This window comes from Rhipicephalus sanguineus, chromosome 10 (assembly GCF_013339695.2).
Source record: "Rhipicephalus sanguineus isolate Rsan-2018 chromosome 10, BIME_Rsan_1.4, whole genome shotgun sequence".
In the NCBI taxonomy this organism is placed as follows: Eukaryota; Metazoa; Arthropoda; class Arachnida; order Ixodida; family Ixodidae; genus Rhipicephalus; species Rhipicephalus sanguineus.
In genome coordinates, this window is record NC_051185.1 from 15,456,761 (window position 1) to 15,481,428 (window position 24,668).

The following is a 24,668-nucleotide window of genomic DNA, read 5'->3' on the forward strand; positions in this document are numbered from 1 at the left end:
CCAGCACTGAAGGCACTCCAGTACGCGAGCGAGAATACAACTCTGCCGCCCGGAGTCCTTGCTTAGAGCTCAGCAGCACAAGCACAGAGTCCGAAACCGCGGATTCAGCTGCCTCGCTACTACGAGCAAGGAGCACTGAACCTCTGGACGATCTACAATGTAGACGTCAAGCGGTCTGCAATCCGCCGCTATCCCACCCGAGCGGACCTCACGCGAAGCACGCTGCGACGTCAGACATGTGTCGCTTGCACGGGAGGCACGTGTTGTTGTCGAAAGACCTCCCCGGCGGGGGGTCACGCTCTACCCACGTGTCTACCACGGCTTAATCTTTGCATACGCTTTACCTATTCTTTCTTTCTTTTCTTTCTTTTTTTTTTCATTTGGCTGCTCACTACTCGGTTGCGACATATGTCTGTGTCGGGTACTACGTTGGGCTTGCCCGCCGCAGCCAGCGTTTATGTGTTCATGCATATAAAACGAGACAAGCAGGACGAAAGAAAAGGAGGGGGGAGGGGGGCACGTTGTACCTCCCGCGGCCTCGGAGCATCGTCGACGAAATTATACTGAAGACATAGGCAGATTTAAAGAGGGTACCAAAAACTTTCCGTTTGTTGCCACTCTGCATGCGTCATGTACTAACCTCTAGGGTTTTATCTCGTTATGTTATTTTCGTTCACGTTATATTTAGAAAATAGCGTGCGTACCCAAGCAACGCGAACCCTACGTACCCAATTATAAAATTCCCTAATGTTTTATAGGGCTTGTTGCAGCCACATTTTATAACTGGGTGCGACGAAAAGTTCTGACCGATTTCGACTACGGTATTAACTCGCCTGCTATCAGCATTCGCGTAGGCTTGTGTTGGCTGAGGATGGCTAAGTGATTGCTAGAGTTGGCCATCATACGTAAGTGCCTACTAGTATTGCTCAATTACAACGATGTTTACTGTTGGCTAAATGGTAGAAAATATTGGCTCGAGCGGGCTAGTGTAGTCTAAACTGTCTATCCGCTCTTACAACAGCAGCATTGTATTCTCTATCCCATGACTGAGTTGATTACATTCATGTTTAACTTTAATAGTCACGGCGTGTGACTTGAGAGATCCGCGGTGCGCACGTGGTCACACCGATAATCTCGGGGACCACGTAGAAAGCGCATGGCGTGCAAGCGTCTCGAGTGAACTACACTCATGCAGCCACATCGCGTGGTATCCGAATAGCATCAATTTCGAACCTTCGGGTTCTATAACGTGTACCTGAAAAGTTCACCAGAGTTTTCGCATGCCGACGCCGTCAGAATTCCACCACAACCGCCGTAGGCAAATGAGCGCTTGACCAGGCGGCGCTATCCATACAGCATCCCGCGGCTGCTATTAAATTATTTAGTTGTTCAATCATCTCCGCTTGCTAGAAATCACCCGTGATGTGTATCACCAGGGATTTAACCCTCCATAACGAAACCGTGACAAAGTGTCGGTCTGCACGTAAGTAGTAGGTGCCTTGAAAGCTGGCTTTTCCGCAACGGAAGCTTTTATGTGGGGAAGCCCGCTTCCGCAATGAGATTCATTACATTTCACCGAATGACAGCGCACAGAATGCCTTATCGCTGAACTACTAACGGAAAGCGTTACCGCTGAGACAGCAACCGTCGCTACGAAGCACATAAGTGCATAAACTTACGCCGGCATTCCCTCCTCTGATATTGATGCTCGCACTCAAACGAATGCTCCACGGAGGTACCGCGGGCAGGCCGCTCGCGCGATCTCCGTTTCATCAGTTCCGTGCAGCGCAGGAATACTTACGGGTCGCGTCTGCCAACTTAGGACAGAGAAAAAGAAAGGCTGCCCCATTGTCTGCCTGTAATCACCCTCCGGGCGACACACGACTGAATGAAACACTTGCTGGGAAGGATCAGCAGCTCACGACGGGCGAACGTTTGGTCCCTTTTCAAAACAGACAATAGGCTATTTTCGCTCATTGGTTGACACGAGTTCTAGCCTTCTGTGTACTGCATGGATTTGAAGAGAGAATGAAGACCTAACGCTACGTGACGCCGCGTGCGGAACACGTGTTGCAGGCTGAAAACGTCGCTACTGGCTACAGCGTCAGGCACGATAGCTGGAGCGTATCCGACACAATAGCAGAAAGATCGAGCGACACGTAAGGAGGTAGTCGAATAGAACACTAACTATTTTAATGACTTTTAAATGTGAATGTGCGAAAGCAATACGAAGTCTCCCAAACGTAAACCCAGTTAGAGCACTGCGCGAGTCAAAAATGAAGAAACGTGATGAAAGGGGTGCACTGCGGCCCTGCGAAGCTTCGGTGCTTGGATACAACGCGGGCTTGTTCGCTATTGCGGCCAATACGTCATACTGTGCAGAACCAATAGCGAGCCGATGCATATGGGCATGCCAAGGGTTGCAATCGGAACGCTCCCGTCAACTACTGCAAGCCGGCCTTCGCTATACTGTGACACGACCAGCTATATATGACCGCTCGATACATGATAACAGATTACACAAGACACCACTTAATTTCCTACACAGCACCAGTCTTACAGAACACGTCTAATACACATATACAAGCAAAGTGTTAATGTCTTAAGGGCAAGTCTACACCGCCATAAAAAAAAAAAAGGTCTCAACTTCTTTCTATTTTTTTTTTTTTTTTTGCCAGCGACTTCTTACCACGTTTGATCGTGTTCTAGAGCCAATGCATCACAGTTGCGCAGGAATGCTTTTCTTTCTAAACACTACTGCGAAAAACAAAATAATGCTCTTGGCTCCGGGCCAATGCTGGACCAGGCTTCGTTTTTTTTGGTCACATTCTGAGGAAATGTATAACAAAGGCACACAGGGTTTTTTTTTTTGCACTAAAATGGAAAAGTGTAATACCATCTTGGCTCCTGGCCAGGTCCCATGAGTAAAACAGCATCAAAATCACACGCTGGTATGCAAATATCCCCACCGAACAAAAAGGAAACAAAGGCAGAAAGTTGGGCGTGCCCCGACACATGGTGGTGACGACGACGAACGTCCACTGCCCGTACACTCGCGGCGACCGCGTACGTATCGATCCGTGCCGGTCAACCCTTTGACGGACAAAGCGCGCGGAACGATACTGACCTTTTCGACGCGACCCATTAACGTCTTCTTCCAAGGACGGCAAGCGTACGCGCCAGTTAACGCAAGAAGCGGCGGAACGGGACAGTGTAGGCGTAACGTTAAAAGTATTCTTCTTAGGTATTATTATACTATCGCAGAAAACATCGCTGTTCCAGATGGAATGGCAAGCTCTACAATAAGTCGCGTATACGCCTGCATGACGGGTTTCGTTGCGGATCATTTTGGACACCCACATTGCAATCAATCAATCAATCAATCAATCAATCAATCAATCAATCAATCAATCAATCAATCAATCAATCAATCAATCAATCAATCAATCAAATTCACGAAGATTTCGTGATCGAGGTAAGCATTCTGCCTTTAATTAACCAAACAATGAAATTCGGTAGGATATCATGACCGAAGTAAGCACTCAATTTGGAATCAGTAAATCAATCAACCGATCAACCAATGAAGGAAATCTGTCGGGTTTGAGGCTCAAGTGAGCACTCAACCTTCAATCAATCCATCGTTCATTCGAGTAATGCGGTGCGTACAGGACGCCGGAAGAATGAATCGTTTCGCCAGTTTGTTTTCAAATTAATTAAAAAAATGTCAATTAGAGCAATAAGGAAAGACCAATTACAAGATAAAAAGACAGCTGACTCACTGTCCCTGTCTCTCTTGTTTCAATTGTGATTTGTTGCGCTAATTTACCTTTTGTTAGTAATATGATAACTCTGCAAGTCAACTAGCGTGACGAGACCCACCGGCGGCCTTGCTGTCCGCTTAAATTACCATTCCTGATCGCCGCATACACGCACGACTTGGGGGCCCAGCCAAGGGTGCCCTGCTCCTGCATCTGTGCGCGCTTACTGACAGCGAACGCAATCATGCCTCCGCAACGAATTCCGGTATCGTCCGTGTCGCGTATTAATATATACGGCAGGAACGAAGCAAAACGGAGGTCGGCGAAAGCCTGTATTGAAGAAGAACAGAATGCAAGGGTGAAGAGATACGAAACAGCGTAGATAATAAATAAAAAGAACGAAGACCAAGTCCTTATCTTTCCTCATTCTCCTAACCGTCGCAGAGAGGGAGCAAGAACAATCGACTCGCTTCTGTACCCCGTTATCTCTCAAGTGCTGCCCTAATCACGTGACTACTCTTCCATCCGGGTAGGCATAGCATTGACAATCGACCCAACGTCGTCTTTAGTTATATATATTTTTTTCTTCTTAGCAAGACCCAGGAAGGACGTCTACATGAAGTCCTTTACGAGACTTCTGACCCGTCGTCAGGTGTCTAAGACTGGTGGCTCAGCGTTGGTGGCTTAGCTTTGTTCAGACGCGACCGACAAGCCTAATCGAACGCGAAGAGTGACCGTCGCCTTCGGTGGCGTTAGCACGAGTGAAGCGAAAAAATTGCAATTGTGATGACATCACCCTACGATGTCATCATGACGTAAATGTCGCCAAAATTTGTGACCCATGACGACGTCATCGTGACGTCATCACACGACATCGTTGCTTGGTCAAGGGTGGGCCGATCACGGAGGCACTGCAAAACAACGTGAAGTGCAGAAAGCGTTCGGGGGAAAGAGGGGTGGGTCAGTACATCGAATGAGAAAAAAGATGGCTTTCGCCTTCGAGTCGTCTCACGCGAATGCACAGAGGCCCCAGTGCGTTTTTCACCAACACTCTAAACGACTCTGGCTAATCTCAACAGCTGATCCGTTAATACTTCCGTCCACTCTGGTCTCTGGAATACAAAGTCTCCGAAAGATGCACGCTTTACATGGTTTTCGCTGGGTGAATATCGTAGCAGCAGCGGAAGTAATAGCAGCCCGCCTTCCGTATCAAGCTCACGGACAAGTCCCAAAACGAGGACCGTGCGGTCCCAGCCTGATTCTCGCTCCACCCGGAAACGCTCCCCCGAGACTCGGAGTCCTGCACGTACACGCATATAGCGTAGGTCACCGCGTCCTCGTCCCAAAGCGTGCGCGAATTCGAAGAGCAGCTGGGGGAGGGTTCTCGGGGTTCCAGCCAGGTCGTCCGTCCAAAGACAACGAAGGGTGCAGTATATACGTAGGGATGCACAACGGTAGAGGAAGATAAAAGCGCTGCGAAAGGGTGAGAGAGCGAAGAATCAACCTCGGCTAGATGGAGGAGGCCGAGGGAAGGTCGGGACACACGCAGTGTGACTCCAGTGATGCATGCAGCCGGAGACAAACACCGCGGCACCACAGTCGCCGACGTAAATACACGTCTCCCCGCGCGTCGGCGTCCAGACCCGCGGCTCACCAGCCACGGTGTGGAGAAGGAGAGTGGAGAGGAGGAATCCTTCCTCCTTTCCTATCTTCCTCCTCCTCCTTTTACAGCTTGCGGAGAGGGGGAATGATGACGCAGCGATTGAAGGCGAGCAGGAAGACGGGGGTTAGTAGTCATAGCGAGAAAGAAGAGAGAAATTTTCTTCATTTCGAAATTGTCACTGTGCGCGGCCTCGACCGGGGATGACAGAAGTGGGCGTAGTGCAGAGAGCACGAGATCAGAGGGAGAGGGGACTGAGGAAGAGAACTAGAGAGAGAGAGAGAGAAGGCGAGAGGTAGAACAGAAAGAGTCCCGGGGGGGGGGGGGAGAGAAGAAAGAGTCCCGGGGCGAAAGTCTCTTGCTCTCGGAGCTCCTTCGTGTCTTCGAAGCCTCGACCACGGGCCGGCTCCGCACAAGAGAGAAGTTGGAGGGGAGGGGGAAAGGGGATGGAGGAGTTATGCAGAGCGAAGAGTCAGAAAAGCGAGTCGAGGCATGAGAAAAGGTGGCGACGCAGTAGCCGGGTGCACCACACCGTCCGGAAATAAAACGAAGCGAAAGCCTAAATTTAGAACCGCGTGTGGCCCTGGGGGTGGAAGCTCCGCGCGGCCCTCCTCTGACGAACTCGAGAGGTAGATGGGAGGGGGAGGAGGGGGGAGAGCTCGCAAAGAGCGAGCATGCAATGCGTGCATCCTTGTGTGCCTCTCCGACCTCCTCCTCAGCGTCTATTTTTCTATCCTTGCGCAGCAGTAGGAATGCCCTTTTCACCCTTTCCCGAGACTTTCTCTAGTAGCTGTTGCATGCTGCATGCACCGTGTGTATGCAGGCCGCGGGATTTCCGCCGCGGCTCTATTCGCGTCCCCCTGTCTCCTCTCCCTCTCTACTCACGTCCCTCTCACCATATCGCAACCTTTGTTTAATTTCCTCCTCCCTCTCCTGTGTGTCCCTCACCTTTTGCGCACGGAAGAATCGGTTAGATGATGACGCGAACGGAACGCAATCCTCAGCGCACTTGCTTAATGTGGACGGTGACATTTGCCAATCCGCGAGCTTTTAAGACGTGGCCAGGCGTGCGCCTGGCCACGTCTTTAAGGCGTGCGCCACATTGCTATGGCCGTGCAGGTTTTTGACGATAATGGCTGTCATAGACCCCACATGTTGTTCCAAAACTGTTTACTTCCTGCCTTTAGTCCCGGAAAGCCGTGGACCAAAGGCAGACGGCTGTGAGCAACATGTCATCGCTTCATTTTCGTTATTGAATCTATGCGAAGCGTGTATTTTTTTGGACTCGACCAATAGGTTGGGGGAGGGGGGGTCATTGCGGTGAAACTCGCCCCCCGAAATGTTTTTTTCAGGTAAAGATCTGTTGGAGGTGAGTGTGAATGAGTGTCCAGTAATTCTGCCGACCAACGCCTTCAACGGGTCAGTATCAGCTCGTTGGCTACGGGAGATGCAGTTTTAAATGGGATTATAAATCAGTTTACGGTGCCACGCGTTCCTTATATCTAGCCCGACGAAAAAATCCGTAAACAGGAGGTGGGTGCTCGAGCCGACGTTTTGACAAGTCCACTTGTCGAAACGTCGGCTCGAGCACCCACCCCCCTGTTTACGGATTTTTTCATCGCAAGCTTCCATCTTACACTTCCTGTCGCTTTTTTTTTATTATTATATCTAGCCCGAGACACTCGACTGGACAACACCTACTTCACCTTCCTGCCTTTCTTTCCTCCCGTATCTTGATTCCTCACTCTGAGATACTGGCAGATCAGAATTCTGTCAGCAAATATACTTCGCAACCCCATTGGCTACAAGTCGCAAATGACAATACGTGCATGTAGAGTATTTAGGTGTAACCTCATTAACAACATCGCCTAAATTAGCCATTTATGCATTTCAATTTACCGCGCAAACAACGTGACTCTCATTAATCCAGCTCATGAACAAACCTATATCATCTGCCAAGGTTGAGCTTGCAACACCAATAGCGACAAAAGAAAAATACCTCGTCTGTATTCAATCTCCAAGCACCCGATACACATACGGTGGTCGTCAGACAAAATTTAGCTAACCCTGCAGTGTGTAGAGCTACCTTATAGAGGAACTCTATACTCCATACATTCTCTATTTTGTAATCATGGCATATCACCCCAGTACATATAGTCTCTGTACAGTAACTTTAAGATATGTAGATTCTTTACATACTCTACAAGGTAAATCTAACGCATGTAAGAGTCTATACAGACTACATGCAGAAAGTCTTGCATATAACAGACACTGCACAGTAACTCCAACATGCACATGTGCCCCTATACGGTAGCCGGCTGAAGGCAGCCATATACAATGAGCCTACGTGTGTCTATTTGCCGTCGTCCCGTGTAGGGGATGTGTCTTCATCGCCAAGCGGCCCTGCTATCACACACGTGCAAGCACCCCTGTCGATTCGAGTACGTGCGTGCCTGAACGACACTGTCCCGAGGCGTTTATATAGTCGAGATCCGAGCCGTGGCAAAGCCTTGTGCGGCGGCAACACAGACTCGGCGATCGAGCCCACCCACAGTGCACGACGAGGAGATAACAATGCGACGTGTGACGTAAGCAAGACGCACCTGTGCGAGCAATACACAAATGCTCGCGGCCGGGCATACGCATAAGAGGATCGCTATAATAAGCAGCGCGAAGCGCACACAGCAGGGGACGCCAGCACCTGTGCCAATTCCGTGGTCTTCCCCTTCTCCCCCCTCCACAGACGTGCCCTCCTCCTGGTCGCGGGCATGTCTGAACACAGGTCCTTGCGTGCCAGAGGCCGAGTCGGGCTCGGGGTTTGTCCCTCTCGTTCGTCTTGGTTGAGAGGACTCGGTCCACAAAGAGAGAGAGGGAGAAAGTGGAACGCTGACAGTTCTGAACAACAAGGGGCCGCAAGGTCCCGTAGGAGAGACACGAGTCGGGCGCGTCCTCTTGGTGTCCCCGTATTCAAAATAAGACCCCGCGCCATTGAGTCTCCTCCTCCGGGACACCAGTCATAGATTGATGAATGGATAGCGAGTGGATACATAGACGGGTATTTGCGGGTATTTGCCGTGCTTGCGGGTATAAACGTGGCAGCAGCAAGCGCAGGACCCGGGGTTGATTGGTGGAACATGGGAGAGGCGTTTGCCCTGCAGTGGGCGTAGTTAGGCTGATGATGATGGCATAGACGGATGCATGGACGATTAGCATAAAGAAAAATCAGGAAGAACCAACTCGGCAAGCTTGTAACCGGGGTGTAGCCCCCCCCCCCCCTCCCACCCGGGAGCGAACAGTAAAAACAAGGCATACGCTCCCCGCTTCCCTGCTTCCACCGAAAGAACTCACTTGTCATGGTCGCCACAACAACAATTGGCATTGTTGTTTTGGCCGCCATATTGTAACTGCGTATGTCTCTGGGAATTAGACTTGTTATATAGGACAACATATTATAGACTGTCTAGATAATTTGTTGTACAGAGTCTCCTACATACATCGAAAATTGCATATATCACGCACCCGCTGAAGTGAGACTGCCAGCGGCGTTAAACGTTTTCCCGCGCGGCGGCGGGGTTGCCCTGCCGCTCGCGCTACTCCGAACACGGCAACCGCTCTGTTCTTTTCGGTCGCAGCAGCTGACTCGTTGGGTCGGGCACGCGAGTCAGGAAGACCGCGGGCGCAAAACGAGGGGGAGAGAGAAGGACCGTTGCGTCAGTTGCTCGCGCACGCTTGCTCGCGTGCGCTATATTTGCAGCAGTAGCAGCAGCAGCAGCAGCAGCAGCAGCAAAGGCGGCAAGCTTAGACACTCTAGATGCGAAAGGAGCGAGCACCGGAGCGATTCGAAAAGACGTGCAGCAGCCGGTTGAAAGCAGAGGAGGAGGAGGAAAATGAGGAGGGGGGTTCGGACAGTAGCGGAGTGCACGCTCGGTGTTTTTCGCCGACTTGTCGTCGACCAAGGAGTCGCCGCGCGCCGACTATAGCTGCCACGGAGTCGCGCCTTTCTTATTCTTGTTCTTCTTCTTGAGGCTGCAGCGAAGAGGACGACCTCGATGGCCAGCGGACGCTGAGTCAGAGCGAAACCCTCGAGCGCGCTTCTTGAGCTCGCGTCCTGCAGCCCACATTGCAGGCGACGCGAACCGCAGCGCGGCTTTTCGAGACAGCGTGCCGACTCCGCGACATTCCCCGGCAAAAGCTATCCGCGAGCTTTCGGCGTCAGCAGGTTTTGCGCGTCGTTCTCGCGCGCGGCCTATGCGATACGAGAGAGAGAGAGACAGGGGGGGGGGGGGGGAGAAAAGCTGGGCCCCCAGAATCAAGTCTCAGAGTCTGTAGGTTATATAGAAGTGGTTTATGGTATTCTACACATTGTCTATAGAATCACTCCACTCTGCCTTCTTGCAGCAGGCTAGTCTATTACTAGATACGCTAGAACTCTTAGAGTACAACACAACACAAGGTCCAGACAGGCCTCACGCATTTAGCGAAGTAAATGAATGAGGCCCTAAAGGAATCATTTAAGCAACCTTCAGACTGAGACGGCAGCCCATAGCAATCATTTGATACGAGACATAATTGACGCTAAAGCGATGCACGCAAAAGAAACGGGAAACGGCATGTATAGTTTATACGCATCTTCTAAACGGCAATTATGCCTCGTAGAAAGCACCAACAAAGTTGGGAACACATGCTTTTGCGAACATTTGACAGCTGGACAAGAGAGAGACGGAGAGAAAACAAGAAAAAGAGAGTGACAATGCGTTTCGAACGGAAACAAAGTAATAAGGCCTCCGCGTCATGCCTCCACTGGATACCGATGGCGTGCATTGACGTCGCTGAAGCCGCAGTGTTGGAGCACCAGCATGGGGTGACGTGACGTTTGCGATGTCACATTAATGTTATCTGAACATAACATGCAGGTTCTTTCGCTATTCATGCACAGAGGCATTCCTGTCACGTCGTTATCACACTGAAGCAGGTTAACCGTAACTTTTGTCAACAAAGCCGCCATCGTGGAGTACCAGTATACGTTCAGAAGCTGCGTATGTCACGTCACGTGCAAGCTAGGACGGACAATGTCATCCTCATGGACAACGGCAGCACAGCCTTGCATGTGCGCTCTTATCAGGACATGGCGTTGTCGCGTGCTGTTCACCGTGAAGGGCACAAAGCGTTCCTCCTCAAAGGGTCCATTGACACCAACCAACTCGATCCGTTGGACAAATCCTCAGCGTGCAGCGGCTACGTGTACGCTGCTTGTGAAACGCGCCACTCCGGAAATGGCACACGCGCTATAAGCGCCAGCTGGGACAGTTCTTCGCGACAGCACTGCGGGTGCGGTCAGGTTGGGGGGTCAGGCCTTGCAGCTGCAGCCGTGGTAGTGCAGTCGAGGATGACGTAGCGACGAGGCAGCAGTCGCGTGCGCCTGCATTGCGTGCTTATAAACGCACTGCGTTTGGCCCTGTGGTGCTCGTGCGGGACCGGATGAGAGAGAAGGCCCTTTCCCCTCTCATGCTCGCTCTAACGGAGTTGTCAGGTTTAGAGTTTCACTTTTGGAGGGAAGACACCTGCCGCCGCTGAAGCCGTATCTGCCATCGAGTGCATTTGTGCGCAGATTACTTTATATCGCTTTCTATATTAAGGCGAAAGCCTTAGGTGCCTCATCAAACACGAAAAGTGCCCGTCGGCGGCCTCAACACGAGTGATGCAAAAAAAAAAAAAAAATCACGTGATGATCCCACCGTATACGTCATTGTGACGTCACATGTCGCCAAGATTTGTGACGTCTTCATGACGTCACATAATGACGTCATCACACGACATCACCACTTTGTCAAAAGTGGGCAAAAACCATGTGAAGTGAAGAAAGCCTCCAATGTCTCCGATCGCGGAGGCAATGCTAAATCACGTGAGGTGAAAAAAAAGCTTCGGGGGGGGGGGGGGGGGCAGGATAAGTCAACTGAGAAGTAAAAAAGCAAGCTCCGAGTCCTCTTAGTCAAATGCATAAGGGATTGTACGATTTTTTTTAATGCGAAATGTTTATGTATTATGCGGCAAGGAAGCTGCCGTTTTAGGTGCACTTTTCTATATCAACAAAAAAGAAAAAGAGAAAGAAAAGAAGAAGAAGACTCTTTCCAAAGGTTGAATAAATTTTTCTGTGTTTTACGTTTAAATGTAGCTAGCCGGGGCATTCAAATCCGCTGCCGCAGATTATGTAGGCCGCCCCGATAATATATTCCGGAACGTTGTTAACCGAACCGGCAGGAGCCTTATCGAGAAGGCCATACGTGCCCCCCATACGGGATATGTAGCGAGCTCTGTATAACATTGTATATGTAAGTGGGCGCATCACAGCTGGAGACGACTTGGCGCATTGTAATTGAATGCCAAGATATTTATCGAACCTATCTGCCGTTTCCTGAAACCACTGACTGAAGTAGCAGGTTAGAGCACACAGCCTCCCCTCCACCTTTATTCGTTGGAGTTGTCACTCACTCACTCACTCACTCTCCGCAACAGCAAAGAAGACGTCGCCCAAATTTAAGGGACACAGGGAGATTGAAGGTCGTGCAAGCGTCAGCTCGTCAACGGCCGTGGTAAGCAAGAGACGTTTAGAGTATCTGTAAAAATAATATTTAAAAAAATAAAAAAAGGAAGAAAACGAAAAGGAGAAGAAATATAAGGAACGGATTTAGGCGGGCACCTGAGAGGCACATAGGTAGTTTTCAAGTATACTTACAGCTAGATAAAATTCGATGCATTAATAGGTACAGCAAAAAAACGTAATGAGCTCAAGCAAGTCAGACGGCTATATTAGAAGCACCTGGACTTCAGCTAATTGGTATGTCTTCATTACGAAAGCCTATTGAAGCGAACAGACAATCCTCAGGTTGTGTCTAACGAGGAGACGAGTCCTTGATTTGCTTCCCTTATTTCGTTCTTTCATTAAGAAAGCATACGACAGGACACGTCTTGTCTGCTTTCAAACGGTTCATCTGCTTTCAGCCAATAGCCGCTGGCATAGTTCTCTTTAAAAGAAAAAGGTTCTTTGACTCTTTCTTGTGAGTTCTGACAAGCCACGTATGTGAACCTCCTTAAAGAAGAGACACGTGAACTCTCTTAGGAGACCATTATAATCTCGTCGGAGAGCCGTGGGACACAAAAGACTCTTTAAAGCGAGTCACATACGTTGCAAGTAAGCACTCGCCGGAAAAAAGTAACACGTGCTCTTCTTCTTTCTTTTTAAAAGAGTGTTGGTACATGTTCATCTTGGCACATGGCGGGAAACAAGACGACGGGACAAACCTGTCTGCCCTGTCATCTGGTCTTGTGGGCCATTTTATTAAGACGGGCAGTCGTCGTGCGCAACGGCTGCGTATGCACATGGTCATCACCGCCTTTCCATGTTTCGATGTCTGCGAACGCGAGGGATGTGAGGAGAAGATCACCAAACTCATGCCCGCGAACGTCACAGCTGGTGGTGGAAAGACGCGAAAAATTGAGAATGCTAGGAGAGAGAGGGGGGAGGGGGGGGGGGGTGATGCGCTTTCGTAACACGCTGGCCGATCGGGAGCCCTGCCAAGGAAGGTGGTGGTGCCGCGCCGCTCAACCTTGGCAGAGAGCCCCCCCCCCCCCCCCCCCCCCCGCAACCCCCCTCTCGACGTACACACAGACCAGACCAGACCTGCCTGCCCACGTCGGAGATGGAAGGCGTGCGCATGCGCCGTCTGCCCCTCTCCCCGCCTTTTCGCTCTGGCACGGCTTCACCACCATGTCATCCACGCGCTTGTCCCGACCTGTCTGTTCACAAGCTCTCGCTTATGCTATACACATACATACACAAAGCTCCCGCCAATTATAATACAATAGACTATCATCGTAACGGACGCGTCGAGCCGAGGTAACTGACCTCGTTATAAGTAGTTAGGGGTTGTTAAAGAGTGTGCGCTCGCAAACCGTACATTGAGAGAGAAAAAACAACACTCGACTCAGCGGCGGCAACCGATTGGTTAAATTCCGCTCGCCCCGGTGAACAGCTCTGATTCGTCTGATATTTACCATCACGACCACGTGGTAAAGTTAGTGCCATGGGGTTGATGCCACGCGGAGTTGTGACCTTCGCACTGCCCTTAGTTTTGGAGGGTTAGTTTTGTCTCGGCAAGTGGCAAGTCCAATAATCCCTGCTGGAATACCATCAGAGGCGTAGCCAGAAACTTTTTTCGGGGGGGGGGGGGGGAGGGGGGGGTTCACCCATACCTTATATATGTTCGTGTGTGCGTTTGCATGTGTGCGTGCATATATATATACGCAAGCAAAAGTGAAAAATTCCGGGGGGGGGGGGGGTGTTGAACCCCCTCCCCCTTGGCTACGCCCCTGAATACCATATCTATTCTGTCCAGGCGTGTTTGTTGTGTTTCCACTGGCGCTGCTGTGCCTTTCTTTGTCGGCCTGCTCTTTTGTCTACTGCCCTGTCTGGGTCTTTTGTGCGCGTGTGTTCAACTGATACTAACACCGCGGTCGTTACAACAGCTTGTCTGTTCACTCTAAAAAATACCATGCTTAATATCACGCTAAACTGTGAATTTAAGCGTGATGCACATGTAAATGAGCCGTGGATGACGTTTCAAGCCCCACGTGACCAAAAGTAAGCGTGCGGTTCCTTCAGGTCAGCGTGAGGGCAAGGCTGCGTGCCGTGATTCTGTCATGTGCAAGCGTGGGCCAGCCGTGTACGCGTGTGCAACGGATATCACACGCTTAATATCCCGCGGCGAACACGCGTAAACATTTGCCGTCACGCATATAGAAATTCTAATATGGGAGCCGCGATAAGCGGCGCCGTCTGCCCGAAGGGCGAGCGTTCTCAACGATGAACATGACGAGGCGCATGCGCATTCGCCTCGCCTTCTTCCCGCTCCTGTTGCGGCGAATACGGGACTTTACTTCGGAAGGCTCTCGAAGGGCGCGCTTCTGAAAGACTGCGTTTGTTGCGGGTTCTTTGGGTTGTAACACTGTTCAGGCACTGCAAGGCAGATATTTCTGCCATGTTTACTTCCATAGACATTCCTGTCGTGCAACGCGGGCGTTGCAAGCACACGGATTGTGATTGTGCCGAGTTCATGCGAGAAAACCGCCACGGTCTGATGGTTCTGGAGCAGCCATTCCCCACGGATGGTGTGTATACTGCGGCCACTCACCTGCGATTCACGGACGGTTGGAGTATATAGGTGAGAACGTTAGTTATCTTTCTGTCGTACTCAATGACAGCAAACATTAAGGATTTGCAACGGTTTCTTGTGTCAGCTTATCACATGGGTTGTGCGAAATGTGCATTTTTTTGTTTAATGCCTATCTGCCAAAATGTGCCTATTTTGTTTAGCGGGGGGCGAGAACTTCCTATGGAAGCAATAACTGTGTTCGAAACAAAAATTATAATCGTCATCATGCTTTTGTAAACAGTTTCAAGGCGGAACCAGTGAATTCCTCAGAGGTGTGTTTGTTGTGGTCAAGTACCGAACGGAAAAGTAAGAAAACAGCGCGTTAAGGCACTTTATTTCCGAAAACGCGTGCTTTTTTTTTCTTTTTTCTTTCTGTCAGTATTGTGTTGCGCACATGTCACTTGCCTCCTAGCTCATTGATATCTGCGATTTAATAACAAGTTGTCTTTTGGAAGGCAGCACTTAAGGTATATTTTTCTTTGTAGTTCGTGCCTTGTCTTATTAGGTTTCACTATGGTATAGCATGCAACAGGCTCAACGTTCCGTCCTGTTCAAGAACCCAACTGTCACGATTACAACGCGAGGTTATTTGAGAAATTTTTTGCGCAGCACATTATCCGGTTTGCATTTACAGAAGCTATGCTATGTGTCTATGCAGTTCACAAAAATTGATCACTGACGCATCAGACGCTGTCCGGCGATGGAAGTACAACGATCTCGGTAGGTGCATTGCTGAAAAATATCCAGACATGGCGTGGGACGTTGCAAGCCCTGGAACACGTCTTCGGTTCAGTGGAAGGAATAAATGGGTAAGCAATATAGCACACGTATAGAACTGCTCGCAACTTTCGTCTTTTTATCCGCTTTTTAGGGCACGTTTATCTCTCGCCTGTCAGAGGCGAGGCGAGGACTGACGTACAGGCAACGACAGGCCGCGGAGAAACTGAAGCAGCTAAGCACCAAAGCTAGAGCAGAAACGAGAGCTGAAGAGTATTCTTCGGAATCTGCAGTTCTGATTTTGCAGGCAAGTAAAATGGTACATATGAGGCTGAGTTGCTATAAACTATATTTGTAATATTTCTAAGACTAATTATGCCTTATTATAATATTGTATATTTTTCTTTGTAAAAAGCATTTCAAGAGCTTTTACAACTGCTTGCATGTATCAGTTGCAAGGCAGCGTATGTTTGAGGGGTGTGAAGGCATCCAGTCTCACTCTGGATGCCATTTGTCCTATAGAACAAATGGCTACTACTGTACACAAGTATACTTGTGTACAGTAGTAGCTCGTTATGAGTTACTGGAGTCTGTTATTTTTAGCTCTTTTACCCGTGGAGCAAGTAGTTATTTCAAAGATCAAACACATGTTTTCTCGCCAAACAACACTATTTAAGAGTAAAGCTTCAAAAGCTAAGTAATTTTAATACGTTTTGGGCAACTTCGTACAATTTTCTTAATTCACAGAAAAAAATCAGATTGCAATTTTCCCCTGTTCATTGCAAAAAAGGAATTCCATGGTTTGATGTCCTCTATAGCTGAACGTAGAAGGCGTTGAAAATGTGACCTTCACTGTACAACTTTATTGCAGAGGTTCGTTTTGGATTTCCCTTCACTTCTGTTTATTTTTTTCTTTAACAGACCTTAGAAAGAGAAGCTGCTTCTGATACAGATATATCCATTGAGCGTATAAAAATGCTGATGAAGGCATCCTTTACCGTCCGACGTCAGGAAGCACTGAGAGTGATGCCCACATGTATGCTACACGAAGAATTGGTACGGAAAACATTTATATCGTTTGGGACACCTTATGTAGCCGATATGTGATAGCGTTCACAGCTTGTGACGGGCAACATGGTACACAGAAAACACATCTCATGTTCGGAATTCATACAAACATTCTGCTTCAGCATGCCACCTAAAACATTTTTTCAGGCTTACTGCGGTTTTCGCACATAGCCTATTACAAAATGTAGACGCAATTACTTTTTATTCGTAGCTGATTGTGCCCAGATAAATGCATGCAGGATAACATTGCGGTCAAATTATAAGTTTCCTTCTTCATTGCGTTAAGAACTGAGCATATGTATTTTAGCGCATTCCCGCTTGAAGTGAAAACGTTTTGTTCAATACGTGGTCGGTTATGTTTGTACCTTTAACCTTCGTTTTTAAGGCACACATGAACTGAAATCACCAGCTGCTTTTTGTCTCAGCTATATGCATTTCGTGCACTGTTCTTTTCTTTTTCAGGTTGCATTTGAAAGCGAATTGATGTTTGGACGCAGGATTGAAGAAAATGAGCAAAAATTGAAAAGGTTCCTTGAGGTCGCATCAAAAGTACTAAAATTTACTGAGCCATCATACGTCTCTTTAGACACGTACCTGCGACCCAGGTTTGCGAAGCGTGCTCTCATGGCTACGGTGAGTCGAGCTCATTCTCTATACTGGTTACCTTTAAAAGCTTCCGAACTGAAACATTGTCAAAGCAGTTACCAGCAGAAATTCGAGAAACGGATTCAACGTTAATGCGGTCAAAAAAGTTGGCACAGCTTGCACCAAGTCCCGTAAGATTGTGTCATAGCATAGCTCTTTATTATCTTTATTTTTTGTCTGTGTCTTTCTATGTATTTCTCTGTTGTGCCTGAATGCAAACCTCGACCATAACAGCCTTGTGTAAAACTGCTATAGCGCGTATGTGCCACAGATATTGCGGGAATACCTTCCCTCACCGCACTGGTACACTAGAATTTAACCAGGGAACATACGGGCGGCGCAAAGCGATTAGAGGGTGGCTTTGCAGCTTCTCTTATTACCAACTGCACAAATTGCTTGGGTGGGGGTTTAGCGCATGCCGGTTCATGATAATTATCAATTTCTGTACGACAGACAGCAAACCTCGACCATAACAGCTCTACCGTAAAACCTAGCGATCAGTAGTTTCATTTACTGCGTAATTGAGATGTGTTTGCCACCTATGAAGCATTATTGTTTGTTTAATGGGATATTTTCTTACAGCCATCTCCAAGTGATTATATTGGACCGTGCATAGTCTGGGGGGAAAGGAGACTCCTCATTTGTGGCAGAGAGAAGGAAACCATTGAAATGAGTAAAGACACGTCTCTAGAGAAGGCACTTGTGATGTGCCTTTGCATTTACTATAAAAGACCTCACATATCCAGCTGTGTATGGCCAACTGCTTGGATTCGTCCAATCGATCATTAAGCCGGGCTGCAGCAAGGAAATGTCATGGGCCAACACAAGATTGAGAAGTTTGTTCACTTCGTTGAAGATATAAGAGAGAGAATAAACGTTTATTAACTGTTCCTAAATTTAACTAAATTGGGTGGTGCCCTTCGTCCAGGGCTCCACTGGCTATAGCGGCTCGCCGGGCCTGGTCCAGGGTTGCCAGTTGGCTTCCCAAGGCCTGATCCGAGAGTCGCGCCTCCCACGACCAGTATGGTAATGTGTGTGTTTTTATGAGTGCAGAGTTCGCCGCAGCAGGACGCGAGGGACAGCTGTATGTAATATGCTTGAGTGATTGGTATCCCTCCGCACCAGGGGCACTCGTCGCGATATTCAGAGAGTTGTATCTTCGAAAGTGTGTGTAGGTTGGGGTATGTGCTAGTCTGCAGGCGGCGCCAGTCTCTAGACTGCTCTCTGTTCAGTTTTGGGTGAGGTGGTGCCATGGTGCGTCGCTCCAGCCGTTGATTGCAGATATAAAGAGACGATGTATGCCAACTTCAGCATCCTCAACATTATGAAAATGTTTCAGCGCTCACCTCTAACTATACTTGAGCCATCGTTTGTTTTAGCCATCGTTTCGTTACATCAAATTTTTTGAACAAAAAAAAACAAATATATATATATATATATATATATATATATATATATATATATATATATATATATATATATATTGGACGCAGTTCTTCTGTTGTTCATAATTTTCGCGTTTCTTTGAAGAAAACACCAGGGAAAAATAATTTCCAAAGGTATTTTTAGTCAAGAACGCGAGAAACTGAATGTTTAATGGGAAAAATGCTGTAATGTCGTCCGAGACATAGTGTGCATGGTTCGCTATCTTTGAACGCGCAGCGTGTCACAGCGTGCACATGTTTGAGAGGGCATTCGCCCCTTCGGACAAAAAAAAAAAAGGTTGGGGCTTGTTCACACCTTATATTGTTTTGCATCCTTCAAATGGACCACGGCTTACCAAAAGCGCTTGTTAGTAAGTTAGTTTCAGCATCCTTCGCGGTATTATCTCGCGCAATTTCTCTGCAGAACATTCAGCACTTGTCAAGTTCACAAGGTGGAGAGGAAAGAACAGCTTTCTGAGCAAAGCTTGCTTCGAAGAAGTGGCCCTCGCCGGCATCGACCGATGCTTGAAGCAGACCGCAAGGGAGAGACGGGAGAGGGAGTGGCGTCACTCCACCACTCCGTCTCTTTCCTCCTTTGGCGAGGATAATCGGCGCCGTTTTTAAGCGTGTACAGCCGTCACGCCACGATAAAGCGTGGGAAAAGTGGTTCATATGTCACGCCTGCTATGCGTGAAGAGTATGGCGCTCATCACTCTTAGTAGGCGTGATCGGTAAGCGTGGAGAAATATCACGCATACTTTAGGCGTGTAAAAACACCTTAAAACACACGCTTAGGTAAGCATGGGATTTTTTAGAGTGTTGAACGAGTGAATGTATCACGTTGCAGCCTAACCACTTCTGCCGACAGTCCACAACTTTGCGTGAGACCTTTGACAATAAAAACCTTTTCAGTGCGCAGAATTAACGTTTGAAGAGAAAGAACGAGATCGGAGATAGTGGATCAGACGTATACGGAACACCGATGGCCTGACAGATAAAACTGACAACTGCGACGGCGATCGGCGCTCGTTGAGGACTTTCGATTCTGAAGCGCTGCGCACAAAAACCGGTGCTCTTGCGAGAGGTGTCGCGGAAACCGGCGAGCATTTGCCCAGCCCATCGACGCTTACCGTTCATGGAGACGCTGCTGTGGCACTGGATATCTCAACGCGATCGAGAGAGTCTATAGCTGCGGAACGAGCGTTCCTTATCTGCTCGTATCTCGACGCATGCATCGCCCCGTATATATGTATTGACGGTGAGAAGACGGCCCTCGATTGGGTCGCCACTTTAGCGTTATCGCGGGCGTATGACGTCACGTGGTGCCTCGTGAAGTGACGCCTAGATAAGCAACAGCCTCGTGCGGATTATGTAACCGTCGCTTCTGTGAACAGAACAATCGCGCGCGAAAGAGAAACGCATACAAGGTTGAAGCGAAGGAAATAAAGCGATACCAAGGTCTTCCAAGTCTCGATTATGCGTTACGTTAATCGCGGTTTATACAGTTGAGATTACCTCGAGATATTTGAGATAAACTTCTTTTGTTGGTCACAGTTCAACGTCTCCGTTACACGCGAGAACAGCTATATGGCTTGATGGTTCCCGTTTCGTTAAGGGAGGCGACCCTTCGGGAGTATACAAATTGGCGAAGCTTGTTACTAATAATAATTGCTAGGTTTTACGTGCCAAAACCGCAATATGAATATGAGAAACGCCGTAGCAGGGGAGGGACCCCGGATTAATTTCGACCACATAGGGTGATTTAATGCCAATATCATTACAAAAAAGATCCATACAAGTCGTCAGATTCCATAGATAGATAGATATTTTATTCTATTTTATCCAAAGTACAATATATATATATATATATATATATATATATATATATATATATATATATATATATATATATATATATATATATATATATATATATATATATTGTCGCGTGGTCGTGACGTCGACGAAGACAACAGTCAGCACGTCCGAGATGAAACTTTATTTGGCCGAACTTGTGGCCGAGAAACTGAAAGTCAAACTACAGCAATACACTAATAGCGGCGAACAGAGCGTCGACCGTCGATCAACTGACAAGCGGTCAAGCGCGTCGGCTTTTATACAGGCGCTATCGAACTTTCCAGCAATATCGCTGGCGGCGGCGTTATCTCTCGACAAAGCTGGAACATTCGCGTGCGGCGCGCAATCTTAACAAAACGATCTATATACTAAAATCGCGAAGCTTCTCGAACACTGCTTCGCGGCCAGCGTCGAGCGTTGATAACCGTCCTCGCTGGTCAAACCCGAATACAAGAAGTGGGCGTGGCAATATATATATATATATATATATATATATATATATATATATATATATATATTGCCGCGCCCGCTCTAATGCAGACAACGAAGAAGATGATGTGGGCTCGGACAGTCTCGCGGAACGGGACTCTGACCGAAGAAGAAGACGTGTTTTGTGTCTATGGTCTTGTCTATGCTGCTGCATAAATTCATTTAAAAAAAAATAAAAAATAAAAAAGAAAAAAAAAAAGCTTCATTCTAATTGATACAGTAACGTCTATTAGCTCTTAAAATTTTCAGACTTTATGATCCGCCCGACTCTTGGCCGATCCCCCTGAGTGGGTAGGTGCCATCATCCAAGGAACATCATCATCATCATCATCATCAAAACGGGCTGCTTGCTCTTCTACAAAACGTCTTGGTTGTCCGTTTACGGTGCACCGCGACACTGGTGGAGGTGCTGGACCGCAACCCTGCCTGATGCTCCACACTCAATCTGGGAGCCGTTCATCGAGTCCTGACGCGCCGTCACCTGTTACAACTCCCGTCCACCGCTTCAGTCGGCGGTTGCTAGGCCTCTCTCCTGAGCTGACCGCCTTCGAGGAATTGACTACCAGGCCTTTCGTACATCTGCCAATGGCCAACACCAGCCCGCCACAGGTTGCACATGGCACCTCTTCTCCCAATCCGCCACAGGTAACTCTTCTTCAGCCACTTGTACCTGATCGCTTCAGTGGTGCCCCACATGAAGATGTTGAAGATTGGCTTGACCACTATGAACGCGTTGCCGACATCAATCAGTGGAATGCTCAACAAAAGCTTGCCCGCGCATATTTCACTCTCGATGACAGCGCTCACACGTGGCTTGAGAATCGAGAAGGCTGTATCTTGACATGGAATGATTTTCGACAGCAGCTCATTGACACCTTTGCTAGCGTCGATCGTCGAGAGCGTGCTCAACAGTTACTAGATTTAAGAATTCAGAAACCTAACGAAACTGTGGCAATGTTTGCCGAGGACATGACACGCCTGTGTCGTAGGGCTGATCCCAACATGTCCGAGGATAAGAAGTTACGCTACCTTATGCGCGGCGTGAAAGAACAACTGTTCGCCGGACTTGTGCGCAATGCCCCAAGTACTGTGGCTGATTTTATAAGGGAAGCAACTGCCATTGAGCGAGCTCTGCACCAAAGATCCAGGCAGTACGATCGCCTGTGCACTAGCACCCCAATCAACGCCGCCTCCATGACGCTGGACAATCAAGCTCCCTGCGTGACCTGATCAGGGAGATTGTTCGAGAAGAACTTCAGAAGCTTTGGACTCCCACAACGGATACACCCGTGGCGGCCGTTGCCGAAGTCGTTCGTGACGAACTTAGGCATGCTTTCTCCGCTGCTGATCCTGGTTACGACCAGTGTCAGATGACTTATGCCGATGCTGTCCGACGTCCACCACCCGTCACAGCTATCGCGTCGTACTACCAGCCGCCTACAGCCGCACCTTCGTCACACCCTCAGCAAGAGGCCTTGAGACGTCTGCCTATGACTCCGATGCCATCACGCCGCCAGCCATCATTTGTCGCGCCTCGATCACCATCACAAGAGGACACCATGGGACGCCCGCAATTTCGGAAAACGGACGCTTGGCGCACTGTCGATCGCCGGCCCCTCTGCTTCAACTGCGGTGGTGCAGGCCATATAGCTCGCTATTGCTGGCACCGTGACAGAGCGTTTCGCCCTCCTCGGCCGTGGTATGACGGTCGCCGCGCCAACGCCGACTACATGGCTCGCCGTGACGACGCTAATTTCCAAGGCCCTCCAATGACGCGGTCTTCCTATAACGAGTCGCTGCCCCATCACCAGCCCGACTTCGGCCACCGGTCACGCTCTCCATCCCCTGCACAGTCGGCATCACCGAATCGGCGTACCTTTGCTGACCTTCGTGGGAGGAGGTCGCCCAGCCCACGCCGGGGAAACTAGAGGCGGCGACCTCACGGGGTAAGGTCGCAGGCCGACAACACGAGGATAAAAGCCCCCAGTACTGCCGCTACAGCACGACGTGACGCCGACGAACTTTAACAGCGACGAAATTGTGAGCGCCGACCTTGATGTGTTGTTGATGGACAGCAAGTGATGGCCTTAGTCGATACAGGTGCCGACTTTTCCATAATAAGTCAAGACCTCGCCGCTCGTCTCAGGAAAGTGAAAACGCCGTGGACGGGACAGCATATAAGAACTGCGGGCGGTCAATTACTGCAGCCTACTGGACGATGCACAGCAAGAATCGGCATAGGAGGTACTTCTTTCGTCGCGACTTTCATCGTTCTCCCAGCGTGCTGCAAAGATTAATTATAGGAATGGACTTTCTCAGGGAGCACGGCGCTGTAATCAACTTCCCGGACCGCCTGGTTTTGTTCTGCAAGAGTCCTGGTCTGACTGATTCTTTATTGCCGCAACACATCTCCTTTCGCCTCAATGACGACGACATAGCTGTCCCGCCTCGATCGTGTGTCCTTGTTTCAGTGGTTTGTGACGTACCGTTTGACGGTGAAGGAGTGGCAGACCGAATAACCTCGCTGCTTTTCACTCACGGCATTTCAGTCGCACGAGGAATAGTCCATGTCAACGAAGGGCGCACGGACTTGCTGTTGACCAATTTCAGCACAGACCGCCGGCACCTTCCAAAGGGCACAGCTTTGGCCTATTTCGATGAGGTAGTAGATGTCCGCGACTGTTTTTCAGCACTCGAAGCAACGACTGCACCAAATCTCCAAGACCTAGCACCCATCCTTGACGTCAGTCCTATTTTACCTCAGCAGGAGCGAGAACGCCTTCTAGCGCTGCTAGCCGAGTTCCACGACTGCTTTGCATCGACCTCAAAAGTCGGCCGGACACCCCTGACCAAGCATCGAATCATCACAGAGGACACAGCGAGACCAATCCATCAAAATCCGTATCGTGTGGCTTCAAAGAACGAGAAGCGATAGAACAACAGGTAGCCAAATGCTTGAAGACGATGTGATTCAACCGTCAAAGAGTCCCTGGGCGTCACCTGTTGTTCTAGTCAAGAAGAAGGACGGCAGCCTGCGTTTCTGTGTGGACTATCGAAAGCTAAATCAGTGACAAAGAAAGACGTATATCCGCTTCCCCGTATAGATGATTCGCTCGACAGGCTTCGAAACGCACGTTACTTCTCTTCGATGGACTTAAAAAGTGGATATTGGCAAATTGAAGTAGACCCCAGAGATCGCGAAAAAACAGCGTTTGTGACGCCAGACGGGCTGTACGAATTTAAGGTCTTACCATTCGGCTTATGCTCCGCGCCTGCAACGTTTCAGCGCCTCATGGATACCGTGCTGTCAGGGCTGAAGTGGAAGACCTGCCTAGTCTACCTTGACGACGTCATTGTGTTTTCCGCAACGTTTGACGAACACCTTCAACGGCTGCAGGTGGTTCTGCAGGCCATACGGTCCGCTGGCCTGACGCTGAAGCCGGAGAAGTGCCACTTTTGCTTCGAAGAAGTACAGTTTCTTGGCCATGTTGTCAGTTACGCAGGAGTTCGTCCGGATCCTGAGAAAGTTGCCGCCGTCGCCCAGTTCCCTATACCATCAGATAAAAAGGCTGTAAGGCGTTTTCTGGGCCTCTGCGCATATTATCGGCGGTTTATACAGATTTTGCACGCATTGCGTCGCCGTTAACTCGCCTCACGAGGGATGACGTTGCCTTTGTTTGGGGAGACGAACAGGAAACTGCTTTCAATGACTTGCGGCAACGTCCTGCACACGCCTCCAGTGCTTGCCCACTTCGACGAGACAGCCCCTACAATGCTGCATACTGACGCCAGCAATGTTGGCCTTGGAGCCGTGCTTGTGCAGTGCCAGGAAGACACGGAA

General features: G+C 49.0%; 1 protein-coding gene and 1 long non-coding RNA gene across 2 annotated transcripts in view; one reads left to right on the forward strand and one right to left on the reverse strand.

Annotated features, from left to right (window-relative positions):
• Nucleotides 1-24,668, reverse strand: part of LOC119407109 (homeobox protein TGIF2) — a 132,197-nt gene that overhangs the window by 46,440 nt on the left and 61,089 nt on the right. The gene's annotated exons all lie outside the window — the stretch shown is intronic.
• On the forward strand, nucleotides 16,885-17,947 carry LOC119407110 (uncharacterized). The gene is made up of 2 exons (XR_005186626.2): nucleotides 16,885-17,045; nucleotides 17,640-17,947. It is a non-coding gene; the product is annotated as an uncharacterized LOC119407110 (long non-coding RNA).